The 14,069-nt window shown below is 42.9% G+C and overlaps 1 non-coding gene across 1 annotated transcript; it reads right to left on the reverse strand.

Moving 5' to 3' along the window:
• Positions 1-11,301: 11,301 nt before the first annotated feature.
• Positions 11,302-11,376, reverse strand: Trnap-agg (transfer RNA proline (anticodon AGG)). The gene has a single exon. It is a non-coding gene; the product is annotated as a tRNA-Pro (tRNA).
• Positions 11,377-14,069: the final 2,693 nt, after the last annotated feature.

A 14,069-nucleotide genomic window follows, 5' to 3' on the forward strand; every position in this document is an offset into this window, starting at 1 on the left:
CGTGAATTCATTGTCCCAGGAAGGGGAAACTTTATTGACACATTCCTGGGGTCAGATACATCACATGATCACACTGACAGAACCACAGGCACATAGACACAGGCAACAGAGCATGCACAATGTCGGCACTAGTACAGTGTATATCCACCTTTCGCGGCAATGCAGGCTGCTATTCTCCCATGGAGACGATCGTAGAGATGCTGGATGTAGTCCTGTGGAACGGCTTGCCATGCCATTTCCACCTGGCGCCTCAGTTGGACCAGCGTTCGTGCTGGACGTGCAGACCGCGTGAGACGACGCTTCATCCAGTCCCAAACATGCTCAATGGGGGACAGATCCGGAGATCTTGCTGGCCAGGGTAGTTGACTTACACCTTCTAGAGCACGTTGGGTGGCACGGGATACATGCGGACGTGCATTGTCCTGTTGGAACAGCAAGTTCCCTTGCCGGTCTAGGAATGGTAGAACGATGGGTTCGATGACGGTTTGGATGTACCGTGCACTATTCAGTGTCCCCTCGACGATCATCAGTGGTGTACGGCCAGTGTAGGAGATCGCTCCCCACACCATGATGCCGGGTGTTGGCCCTGTGTGCCTCGGTCGTATGCAGTCCTGATTGTGGCGCTCACCTGCACGGCGCCAAACACGCATACGACCATCATTGGCACCAAGGCAGAAGCGACTCTCATCGCTGAAGACGACACGTCTCCATTCGTCCCTCCATTCACGCCTGTCGCGACACCACTGGAGGCGGGCTGCACGATGTTGGGGCGTGAGCGGAAGACGGCCTAACGGTGTGCGGGACCGTAGCCCAGCTTCATGGAGACGGTTGCGAATGGTCCTCGCCGATACCCCAGGAGCAACAGTGTCCCTAATTTGCTGGGAAGTGGCGGTGCGGTCCCCTACGGCACTGCGTAGGATCCTACGGTCTTGGCGTGCATCCGTGCGTCGCTGCGGTCCGGTCCCAGGTCGACGGGCACGTGCACCTTCCGCCGACCACTGGCGACAACATCGATGTACTGTGGAGACCTCACGCCCCACGTGTTGAGCAATTCGGCGGTACGTCCACCCGGCCTCCCGCATGCCCACTATACGCCCTCGCTCAAAGTCCGTCAACTGCACATACGGTTCACGTCCACGCTGTCGCGGCATGCTACCAGTGTTAAAGACTGCGATGGAGCTCCGTATGCCACGGCAAACTGGCTGACACTGACGGCGGCGATGCACAAATGCTGCGCAGCTAGCGCCATTCGACGGCCAACACCGCGGTTCCTGGTGTGTCCGCTGTGCCGTGCGTGTGATCATTGCTTGTACAGCCCTCTCGCAGTGTCCGGAGCAAGTATGGTGGGTCTGACACACCGGTGTCAATGTGTTCTTTTTTCCATTTCCAGGAGTGTACTTCGGAGTGCGGACTTGTGAACTTCTGAGATTTCCGAGGTTTCTACAGTGAAGACTTAGTATGCGTTTAGATGTGAATATCTCGCTAGCTGTGATGTCGTTCATAACTAATTACGTGCAGTAGGAATCTATTGTTTCCCTGTTATTCAACTTACATTTTATTTAATTTTTGGACCATCGACACCAATAAGTGTTTTGCAGAAATGTACCACACGAAAACTACGTATCCAAGCCCCTAGACAACGAAACCAGCCAAAACTTTCAATATTTCAACTCTGAATCGGATGGTACGTAGTTGAGGGCCACCACCTCACATCCTTTCATCATCTTATCTGAAAGCCCGCAGCAGCTTTTTAGCAGTTAAGACTCGAATCATAGGAGGATAAAATTTCGTACGGTGTCGCATATGGTACGTGTTTTTCAGGAAAAGTGGTAAGTGAGGCCTCGGGGTCACCTTTACAGCGTGTCACAAAGCGAGAAGGCATTCAAAGTCAGCGTACACTACAAAAGGGTATTAATACATGCCTTCTTATTAGCTATATTTCTAGGTAGCTCGATATAGCTAGATCCTCCATTTACCAGCTCGTAGACATGTGCATGGATGTCCAGGCGTAGTACTCGGCTGAGTGCTTTAGCTGAAACTCTGACTTCCATCTCGGAAACCGGGCCGTTATAGCACTCTTGGTGGAGTTAGCAAACTACTCGGCGATTGACGTGCTAAGCGTTATCACGCCATTTTGCCCCCACAGATAACGAAGAGTTTTCTCTTCAATGCCAGAATCAACTTTGGGGGGGAGGGGGGGGGGGGAGGGGAGCGTGCGATAGTTCGATGCAAAGCACCGCACTGCATTTAATGGCGGGATACTGCGGATCATTGACCACCTTGAGGAGCTCCGTTTCCACCACAGGAAGGAACCCCCTTTGAAAACTAATAGGGTCGCGGTACTCTCCTGCCGGCTTCTCGATCCTCGTGAACGAGATTCACTTCTCAAAGGTGTCTGCAACCACCAAGTATTCTAACTGCGGTATGGTGCCACTGAACTGATGTCCTTCACTAAAAAGACGAAAGAGGGAGCTGGCATTGGCCACATCATCGTTGCTAATACTAATACTATAACTACAACTAGTTGATGAAGTGTTTGCAGTGATATGTTCCAGGGTATGAGCTGTACGTCACGAGATCGGCGAGAACATGACGGCGGAGGAGGAGACGTAAACGCTGCGGAATCGGACTGCTGCGAGCAGTTTGGTTGCTGTAGCCCTGACCCGCTAGCCTGAGCGATACGAGTCCATGGACGTCAGAGTGGTGCTGTACTGGCTGTTGTGGGGATGGCGGGGTTGGGGACGTCGGCGGCGGCTTCCCGTGGGGCAACTTGTGGTGCTCTTGTCGGAGAAACACGTCGCACAGGACCTCGTTTCGATATTATAGTCTTCACTGCCCCCGGTACACAAGCCACGGCGTATTGTGGGAGTTGTACCCCTGACGCAGCCGCTGTAGAATAATGAAAAAAAAATTAAGTACAACCTTCTAGACATCGCCTGCTGTCGTAGCTGCTGCAAGGAAAGAAAGAATATTACCTACTTCGCTCTAGCTCCTTGGCACCTCCCTCATCTCCTCACGACAACGAAGGTCTCTCGCCGTCTGCTCCACCCACTGTGGCATTCGTCCTCTCCTGAATCTGGGAGGGCCCATCGATTCAAAAAATGGTTCAAATGTCTCTGAGCACTATGGGACTTAACTTCTGAGGTCATCAGTCCCCTAGAACTTAGAACTACTTAAACCTAACTAATCTAAGGGCATCACACACATCCATGCCCGAGGCAGGATTCGAAACTGCGACCGTAGCGGTCGCGCGGTTCGGGCCCATCGATTCATCTCCCCTGTATCGCCTGCAACATAAAAAACTAATAATAAAAAGTCATACACATGCAAAAAGATACGGGAAACGAAAAAAAATATTTTTTTAGAATATACACTCACGTAAGATCTGCGACGGCTCCTGCATATCTCCAGCACATACAACTCCTTCTCCCTCTTCTTCATCTGCCAAGAAATCATCTACAACAAAGAATATACACCATATTACATATACAATAAAATTTAATTACGTATACACAGTACGATGGATAATATATGAAAACAATACAAAATTGTTAGTGAAGTGAAACAAGAAGTAACGTTTATCGATTTTGATCCTCGAAATCATCTACAGCAATAACAACATATTACATAAACGATGAAAGATATATACTGGGTGATCAAAAAGTCAGTATAAATTTGAAAACTGAATAAATCACGGAATAATGTAGATAGAGAGATACAAATTGACACACATGCTTGGAATGACATGGGGTTTAATTAGAACCAAAAAAATACAAACGTTCAAAAAATGCCCGACAGATGGCGCTTCATCTGATCAGAATAGCAATAATTAGCATAACAAAGTAAGACAAAGCAAAGATGATGTTCTTTACAGGAAATGCTCAATATGTCCACCTTCATTCCTCAACAATAGCTGTAGTCGAGGAATAATTTTGTGAACAGCACTGTAAAGCATGTCCGGAGTTATGTGGAGGCATTGGCGTCGGATGTTGTCTTTCAGCATCCCTAGAGCTGTCGGTCGATCGCGATACACTTGAGACTTCAGGTAACCCCAAAGCCGATAATAGCATGGACTGGGGTCTGGGGACCTGGGAGGCCAAGCATGACGAAAGTGGCGGCTGAGCACACGATCATCACCAAACGACGCGCGCAAGAGACCTTTCACGCCTCTAGCAATATTGGGGTGTTTTTTTTTTTTGTTCTAATAAAACCCCATGTCATTCCAAGCATGTTTGTCAATTTTTACCTTTCTATCTACATTATTCCGTGGTTTATTGAGTTTTCAAATTTATACTGAGTTTTTGATCACCCGTTATAATACTTATGATGATACTGCTGCCAGTGTTGGACCTCCGCTTCTAGCTCTTCCACGATTTGGCATATGTATGCTGAAACAACAAGAAAAAAGTAACACCTAAATCTGAACTTGATACTACGAAACTTTTTACGAAAATACACAGAGCGAAATCCGACCTAATGCTATGAAATTAGATACATGTTTACCTGGTAATTTCCATTGCCTCCGGCGTTCGCCACCACTGACATTGCCACTGCCGCTTGTTGCCGCTGATCGCTTCATTTTGTTTTTCTTTTATTTTATTTATTTATTTATCTATTTTTTTTTTTCAAATGAACCGGTAGCGCACACACACCCATGAGCGGGAACAACCCAGTCGAGCTGACCCCACCATGGATGATAGCAGAATGAGACCGACTGCACCATGATGAAGGTTTATATAACCTCCACCCACTCCACCCACCATTTACTCTGGGGGCTAATAGAAATGCGACGTTCTACCCTACCTGCAGATGAATGCTGGTTTGAGCACACATTACAAATTGGTGCCGGTCTGGCCGGCTGCGTATTTCGAGTGCTCATGAATCCGTTGGGAAAACCCTGGCTTCCATTCCGCACAACACTCTGTGGTGAGCTGTGGCCGTGCGCGGACAAGCCGCTGCTTTGCAAGTCCCCCAATTATGACCTTGCCTCGTGTGTCAACCTACTTTGATAGTGTATTTAAAAATATTTTGCAGTATCGTCTTCAGAGTTTCGACACTGTGTATTTGCACTCATTTATTTTAGCGATGTATTTTGATTCCCCCCCCCCCCGCCAAGAACCATGGACCTGGCCACTGGTGGGGACGCTTTCCTGCCTCAGCAATACAGAAGTCGTAAAGTCAGCCTTTCCAGTAGTTGCAGGGGCAGCAGTCTGGATGATTGACTGTTCTGGCCTTGTAACATAAACCAAAACGGCCTTTGCTTTGATGGTACTGCGAACGGCTGAAAGCAAGGGAAAACTACAGCCGTAATTTTTTCCGAGGGAATGTAGCTTTACTGAATCGTTAAATGATGATGTCGTCCTATTAGGTAAAATATTCCGGAAGTAAAACAGTCCCCCATTCGGATCGCCAGGCAGGGACTACTCAGAAAGACGTCGTTATCAGGAGAAAGAAAACTGGCGTTCTATGGATTGGAGCGTGGATTGTCAGATCCCTTAATTGGGCAGGTAGGTTAGAAAATTTAAAAACAGAAATGGATAGGTTTAAGTTAGATATATTGGGAATTAGTAAAGTTCCGTGGAAGGAGGAACAAGACTTCTGGTCAGGTGAATACATGGTTACAAATATGAAATCAAGTAGGGGTAATGCAGAAGTAGGTTCAATAATGAATAAAAAATAGGAATGCGGGTGAGCTACTATGAACAGCATAGTGAACGCATTATTGTAGCCAAGATAGACACGATGCCCACGCCTACCACAGTAGTACAAGTTTATGTGCCATCTAGATCTGCAGATGACGAAGAGATTGAAGAGATGTACGATGAGATAAAATAAATTATTCAGATATTGAAGGGAGACGAAAGTTTAATAGACATGGGGAACTGGAAATCAATGGTAGGAAAAAGAAGGGAAGGAAAAGTAGTAGGTGAATATGGACTGGGTGTAAAGAATGAAAGAGGAAACCGCCTGGTAGAAGTTTGCACAGAGCATATCTTAATCATGGCTATCACTTGGTTTAAGAATCATGAAAGATGGTTGTATACATGGAAGGGACCTGGAGATACTGGAAGATTTCAGATAGATTATATAATGGTAAGACAGAGATTTAGGAGCTAGGTTTGAAATTGTAAGACTTTCCCGGGGCAGACGTGGACACTGATCACAATTTATTGGTTATGAGCTGTAGATTAAAACTGAAGAAACTGCACAAAGGTAGGAATCTAAGGGGATGGAACCTGGATAAACTGAAAGAACCAGAGGCTGTAGAGACTTTCAGAGACAGCATTAGGGAACGATTGACAAGAATGGAAGAAAGAAATACAGTAGAAGAAGAATGGGTAGCTTTGAGAGATGAAATAGTGGAGGTAGCAGAGTATCAAGTAGGTAAAAAGACGAGGGCTAGTAGAAATCCTTGGGTAACAGAAGAGATATTGAATTTAATTGCTGAAAGGAGAAAATATTAAAATGCAGTGAATGAAGGAGGTGAAAAGGAATACAAATGTCTCAAGAATGAGATGGACAGGAACTGCAAAACGGCTACGCAGGGATGGCTAGAGGACAAATATAAGGATGTAGAGGCATAGGGGTATCACTAGGGGTAAGAGATACTGCCTACAGGAATGTTAAAGGGACCTTTGGAGAAAAGAGAACCAATTGTATGAATATCAAGAGCTCATATTGAAAACCAGTTCTAAGCAAAGAAGGGCAAGCAGAAAGGTGGAAGGAGTATATAGAGGGTTTATACAAGGGCAATATTATGGAAATGGAAGAGGACATAGATGAAGATGATATTGCATGAAGAGTTTGACAGAGCACTGAAAGACCTAAGTCGAAACAAGGCCCTGGGAGTAGACAACATACCATTAGAACTACTGATAGCCTTGGGAGAGCCAGCCATGAAAAACTATTCCATCTGGTGAGCAAGATGTATGAGAAAGGCGAGATACCTTCCAAATCCCAAAGAAAGCACGTGTTGAAAGGTGTGAAAATTACCAAACTATCAGTTCTATAAGTCATGGCTGCAAAACACTAACACGAATTCTTTACAGACGAATAGAAATCCAGGTAGAAGCCGACATCGGGAAAATCAGTTTTGATTCTGTAGATATGGTGGAGCATGTGAGGCAATACTCACCCTACGACATATCTTAGAAGATAGATTAAGGAACGGCAAACCTACCTTTTTAATATTTGTAGACTTCGGGAAAGCTTTTGACAATTTTGACTAGAATGCTCTCTTTCAAATTCTGAAGGTGGCAGGGGTAAAATACAGGCTGTGATAGGCTATTACAATTTGTACAGAAACCGGATGGCAGTTGTAAGGGTCGAGAGTCATGAAAGAGAAGCAGTGGTTGGAAAGGGAGTGAGATAGGGTTGTAGCCTATCCCCCCTGTTATTTAATCTGTATATTGAGCAAGCAGTAAAGAAAGAAAAGAAAAATCTGGAGTAGGAATTAAAATCTATGGAGAAGAAATAAAAATTTGGAGGTTTGCTGAGGACATTGTAATTCTGTCAGAGACAGCAAAGGACCTGGATGAGCAATTGAACGGAATGCTCAGTGCTTTGAAAGGAGGATATAAAATGAACATCAACAAAAGCAAAACGAGGATAATGGAATGTAGTCGAATTAAATTAGGTGATGCTGTGTGAATTAGATTAGGAAATGAGGCACGTAAAGTAGTAGATGAGTTTTTTCCTATTTGGGGAGCAAAATAACTGATGATGGTCGAAGTAGAGAGGATATAAAATGTAGAGTGGCAATGGCAAGTGCTTTGAAAGGAGGATATAAGATGAACATCAACAAAAGCAAAACGAGGATAATGGAATGTAGTCGAATTAAATTAGGTGATGCTGTGTGAATTAGATTAGGAAATAAGGCACGTAAAGTAGTAGATGAGTTTTTTCGTATTTGGGGAGCAAAATAACTGATGATGGTCGAAGTAGAGAGGATATAAAATGTAGAGTGGCAATGGCAAGGAAAGCGTTTCGGAAGAAGAGAAGTTTGTTAACATCGAGTATAGATTTAAGTGTCAGGAAGTCTTTCTGGAAGTATGCGTATGGAGTGTAGCCATGTATGGAAGTGAAACATGGATGATAAATAGTCTACATAAGAAGAGAATAGAACATGTTCCAATGTGTGTGAATTCCTAAGGGACCAAACTGCTGAAGTCATCGGTCCCTAGACTTACACACAACTTAAACTAACTTATGCTAAGAACAACACACACACCCATGCTCGAGGGAGGACTCGAACCTCCGGCGGGAGGGACTGCGTAATCAGTGACAATTCGTCTCAACCGCACGGCCACTCCGCGCGGAAGAGAATAGAATCTTTCGAAATGTGGTGTTACAGAAGAATGCTGAAGATTTGATAAGTATCACATAACTAACAATGAGGAACTGAACAGAACTGGGGAGAAGAGGAATTTTTGGTACAACTTGACTAGATGAAGAGATCTGTTGGTAGGACATGTTCTGAGGCATCAAGGGATAACCAATTTAGTACTGGAGGGATGCATGGAAGGTACAAATCGTAGATTGAGACCAAGAGATGAATACAGCAAGCAGATTCAGAAGGATGTAGGCTGCAGTAGGTACTCGGAGATGACGAAGAGAGCTGCATCAAACCAGTCTCTGGGCTGAAGACCACAACAGCAACAACTTTCTTTTGAGTGTATTTTGCCATAATGTATTTCTGTTCAACGTGAAGCTGGGAATACTTTGCAGTGTTTCGTGTGTGAGCGTATTTGAAGCAAATTTTTTAAAGCAACATCTCCATATGTACTGAAGTGTTAAATACTTTACATAATTTGTTTATGCATGCAAATGCTTCAGAGTAGTGGAGAAAGATTGAGAGGTTTTTCAAGTGTGCTTCAATCTTTTTTAAAGTCAGTCGCGGTATACATCGCAAATTTGACGCAAGCTACTGTGCAGTGCTCTTTTTGAAAGTGCGTGTAGAGCCACATCCATTTGGATTTAGTAGCCCCTGAAGCAGCTCGGGTTCAAGGATAAGTGTATTTCCCGCATAACCGCGCGAAGTGTCTCAGTGACAGATTCGCAAGTGTGTCACGATCTTTTCTTTTAGGGTATGTGTTCAAGGGTGACTGTGGAGGTATTCCTTGGACTTGTTTAAATATTCTCTCGCCGTCTGCAAAGCTCTTTCTCTCTCTTTGTGCAGTGGTACATTTCATTCCTGTGATATCTTCAAGTTATCTTCCCAAACCACAGAAAGTGAAAAGCAATAGAAATCCAGCTCCTGCAAAGTGACCTTTTATTTATAAATATACAATATATCATATGTTATCCGGTTGAATTTCCTGTCATGACATCCTTCCTCTTGAGCATAGAGTCACAAATATTCTGGCAGTGGGGAGGAAGAGTGGGGAGGGGGAGGATGGGGGTGTGTTTACCAGAGGGGGAGGGCTCGATTAATTGATCAATTTAACTAAGTAGGCAATCAAACTGATAAGAGTGAGAGGGGCTATTAGAATAACTCAGGCCTGAAAGTGTACCTGTATCAGAGAGGGGGAGGGGACGATGGTTGTAGGTTTCCTGATGGGTTGGGTGGTGGAGGTAGGGGGGAGGGGAGGCGTGTGGGAACAATAGGTTAAGGACCTGTCAATCAAAAGGAAGGATTATCTCCAGAGTTTCATAACCTGTTAATCAATATGATGGATTATCCCCACAGGGTCATTAACCATCAATCAAGAGAGAACAGTAGACTTGTTCCTGAGTGCATACTTTCCCCTGATGTAGGCAACCTGCGCTAACAAAATGCCCTGATGTCCTTGTTGCCCCGTTACTTTTGTTTTATTAATAACCATGTGACGTGGATGTCTTTATGACACATTCAAATATAAGTAAATGCAGGACGGCATGGTGCCAACATAATAGTGAGAAAAAGTGTAAAAAAATGGCATGACGAAGGCATCTGATGATGCAAATGTTTCATTATTAAAAGGACGGCAATCCACAGTAAGTAGTTGTATAGCAGTGTAACTTTTTATGATAAATAGTTGGTCAATTTAAAGAACCACAATGCACCACAAATAAATAGCCACATAAGTTCTTCATGAAAATATTTTTATAGAAAGGCAACAATTTAACTTCCCATGAGAAATATTTTGTTGAATTTAATGGACAGCAGTACACTGGCAGTGCCTTAACAGCAGTATAAAATTTTGTGACTGAAACTTGGCTAGGAGACAGTGCACTACTATAGAGTATTCTAGCATAAATGATAGATTGTAAGTTAACAAAAGAGTGGCAGGGAGCAACATAAAGGTGCAGAATAATGCTACTTAGAAAATCTTTGCCTATTAAAAGAATAATGTAATTCGTATAGAAAGTGTAACTAAAAATTAATGATTTTGGGATATAAGGTTAACACGAATTCATTTATTTTTCTAATCACAAAATAATTAAGTCTATGATAATATAAATTAATTAATAATTTGAGAATGAAAAAATATCAAGCAGATTAAAGTTTTGAAAAGTATAGTAGAATGGTACAGCTCTTGAGAGACGATAACGGAAAAATTTATAAAAATTTGAGTATAAATTTGCTTATTTCCAAAATTGATTGTCTGCGAGAACATCTCATTTTTTTATAAAATCTCTGAAAGAAGAGGATGTGCAATATTTCTGGTTTTACAGCCATCATATTCAGCTACAAGAAACTCTTCTTAGAGCAGTTGAGAAGGCAAGAGTGGGAAGATGAAGTAAGGTAGTATGAGGTACCGGTGGCAGATGGTCCAGTTGGTGTGGGTATCATGAGGAAGGCTGCATAAATTGTGGCCCTTCTCCGTGACTGGCTGCTGTGTTCGGAAGTCGCGCTGCGAAAGATTAAACTTCTGTTATTAACATCAGAACAACTAAACAGTGAATTCACTTGTTTGTCACATAGAAGCATCTTTTAGTAGCAACATATCATTCTGTTATTTCAAAAGTGCTCATTACCAGCAGATTAATAAACAATTGTTAAAAGAAAAGGTAGACGAAGCACCTCGGAGATCTTTGGATCGCGCCTAACTTGGATGACAAACGAAGTCGTTCGGCTGTAAGATCAGAGCTTGGTCGGCAGTCGCGGAGGACAGGCATATAGTCTACGCGGTCAGTATCAGTTAAGACTTAATTAGCAGGCTCTGCTTTTAAATGTGAGAGCTGGTTCGACAGTCTTGGAAGTCTGACATGTCTGCCACGCTCGGTATCGATTAAGAACTCAATTAGCAATCTCTGGTTTTTTGGACTTGTAACTGAGAACTAGTTTGTTAACAAAACTTCCTGGCAGATTAAAACTGTGTGCCGGACCGAGACTCGAACTCGGGACCTTTGCCTTCCTCGGGCAAGTGCTCTACCAACTGAGCTACCCAAGCACGACTCACACCCCGTCCTCACAGCTGGCAGAAGTAAATCTGTGAGGACGGGCCGTGAGTCGTGCTTGGGTAGCTCAGTTGGTAGAGCACTTGCCCGCGAAAGGCAGAGGTCCCGAGTTCGAGTCTCGGTCCGACACACGGTTTGAATCCGCCAGGAAGTTTCATATCAGCACACACTCCGCTGCAGAGTGAAAATCTCATTCCAGTTTGTTAACAGTTACGCAAACATGTAGTTTATTGTGACTCTTGAAATTTTCCCAGCGTATCGAATATTCCACATGATTTCGGGATTGCAATCCCGAAATCATGTGGAATATGTAGTTTATTGTTTTTATATTTTCTGTGAAAATGTGAAGAATGGAAATTATTTGTGATTCGTGAGGTGGACTGTAACTGTGCAATTTCTCGTATTCTAATAATAACAAGCGAGTGGCGCCCTGTTTAAACAAATCAGTTCAAAATTTATTTTTTACAATACCAGTTCCTCCCTAACAGTTTATTAGAGCATCAATGTAACGGACTTTCGACCTAAGTGCTGCTTTCTGCGCAGGGGACAACTACTGCAGAAGACTGCATGTTGGTGAACATCGTTCAGAACTTACGCCTTCTACTCAGAGCGGTGGGAGCTACTAAGCATGTCGCATGCAGTGCAATCTTAGCACAAATGAGATAAGTGACACGTCATCTGTGGTAACGCAGAGGAGGTATGAAAGCAGGAAATTATTGATGGAAGCGATTTATCACAGACAGGTAAATCCCTCACAACATAGTCTCTCTCTATCTCTCCCTCCCTTCTACTTGCCCTATTCAGAATCCCCCCCCCCCCCAAAAAAAAAAATTACGTAGGAAATTTTAACGTCTTGCAGAATGACTTCTGTGTCTCAAGTTGTGTGATTAACTAGTCACATGCATTTGCATGTTTAATTTTGCTCTATTTCTGTATTGAGAATGTTCTCTATTTTAAAATGTTGTACCAATTTTGGCTAATATTTGAGAGATAGTACCAGATGCTCTTACGTTTCAGTGGATTTTCCGTTAGACGTTTTTATGTCGTTACTGAAGTGGCTATTATGACTCAACGGTCTTGCAGCTTCTAGACTCTCTTGTCCAAAGTAAATTTTATATGGGCGCTGACAACGTTGATACTCAACGCCCTAAATCTAAAAGAAGAAATAAACACCATAAACACATCGAGTCTGTGACTTGGTGTCCATATTAAACTGCAGGTCCCTCTAATACAGATACATGGTTTGATGAAGTAAAAGTCCAACTGCAGTAGGACAATGTCAAAAAAAGCATTGTTGTGTTTAAACCAACTTTCAGCTTGAGAGCAGCTTTACTTTATTCCTGTGCAAGCTGCAATATTTTACTTTCCTAGTACTTATTCCAGAAGTTTCGGTAGTCATCGTACCATTCCGATTTTCGTGAACTTTTACTCTAATAATCTCCTCTGAATACAATGCGAATAACTGGAACTGAAAGAGCTGTTCTCAAGTACAGTTGATTATTAGCTATACAAGTATCCACTAACGCAACCATAAAGGTTCAGTGACATGCAGTGGCGTGAGATCTGAGGCATCAAACATATTCATGGGTGATGGTGTCTTGGTCTTGATCAATTCTACAATTTCCAAATTTCAATATAATACATAATCTAAGGTTTGTCATTACATGAAACAAATCTTCATACTCGTGTGAGGTACATCCTCAGCTCGTATGTGCCTTATGCCACATTCAGTTGTATTACTGAGGTTATAGTCATCATTAACGTTGACCTCACTGGTACCCAGGTTTATTTATGATTTTTCAGTTCACCATCAAGTAAATCCATTAAGAGAAGTCCACGTCGTCATCAGCTCTCCAGGAACAGCAGGATCAGCACCATAGTGCTCAAATTGTACACATCTTGGGCCAAGAAAAGATTCGTCAGTCAAGATGGCAAGTGCAAAGAATTGTCTACACTCCCAGCTGCTATCATATCTTTATCAACTTTGCCAAAATCATTTCTCAGAGAGCCCAAGTAACTGGAGACATAGCTGAGCCCTGTGATAGACACACAAGTGTTGAAAAAAATGAAAAATGGAAAAATGAAGTGATCATATGGCATTTATTGGCCAGGATATCCCCTTCAGGGTTCGGCCGCCATAGTGCAAGTCTTTTTAGTTGACGCATTTCAGCGACTAGTATTATTTACCTATAATTCGTTCATCACAACAATATACCTGAGGTAATGAAAAACAAACCCAATGATTGGTCAACAGCCGTAGAACATACACGCTAATGTTGTTATGCTCTTGGAAGTACGATCTACGTATGTATTTCATATCTTATTACTATGTTACAGTAAATGAAACTACAAGATCCGCTAATGTTTTAACAGCCATCAACGTTTCTCTTAATCATATTTTAGCTATATAGTTTTTATTTCAGATGTTGTGTACAGTCGCAGTGTATGTACTGTTGTGCTCTGACTGTCATGCTGTTAATACCTAGTGTGAAAATGGCTAATGCTGCTACCTGCTCAGTAGTTAAAGACGCACATGGAACAACGTTAGAAAGTGGCCAAAAATAGGTTAATCTTAATGTTTTTCACGAGTTTACAGAAAAAAATTAGCTGTGAAATTCTCCAAGTAACTGTATTTACTAAAGATAAAAACGTTATTAACATGTAGTGCATAGCGGAATTGGTAGCGT

Source organism: Schistocerca serialis, chromosome 3 (assembly GCF_023864345.2).
Source record: "Schistocerca serialis cubense isolate TAMUIC-IGC-003099 chromosome 3, iqSchSeri2.2, whole genome shotgun sequence".
Classification (NCBI taxonomy): Eukaryota; Metazoa; Arthropoda; class Insecta; order Orthoptera; family Acrididae; genus Schistocerca; species Schistocerca serialis.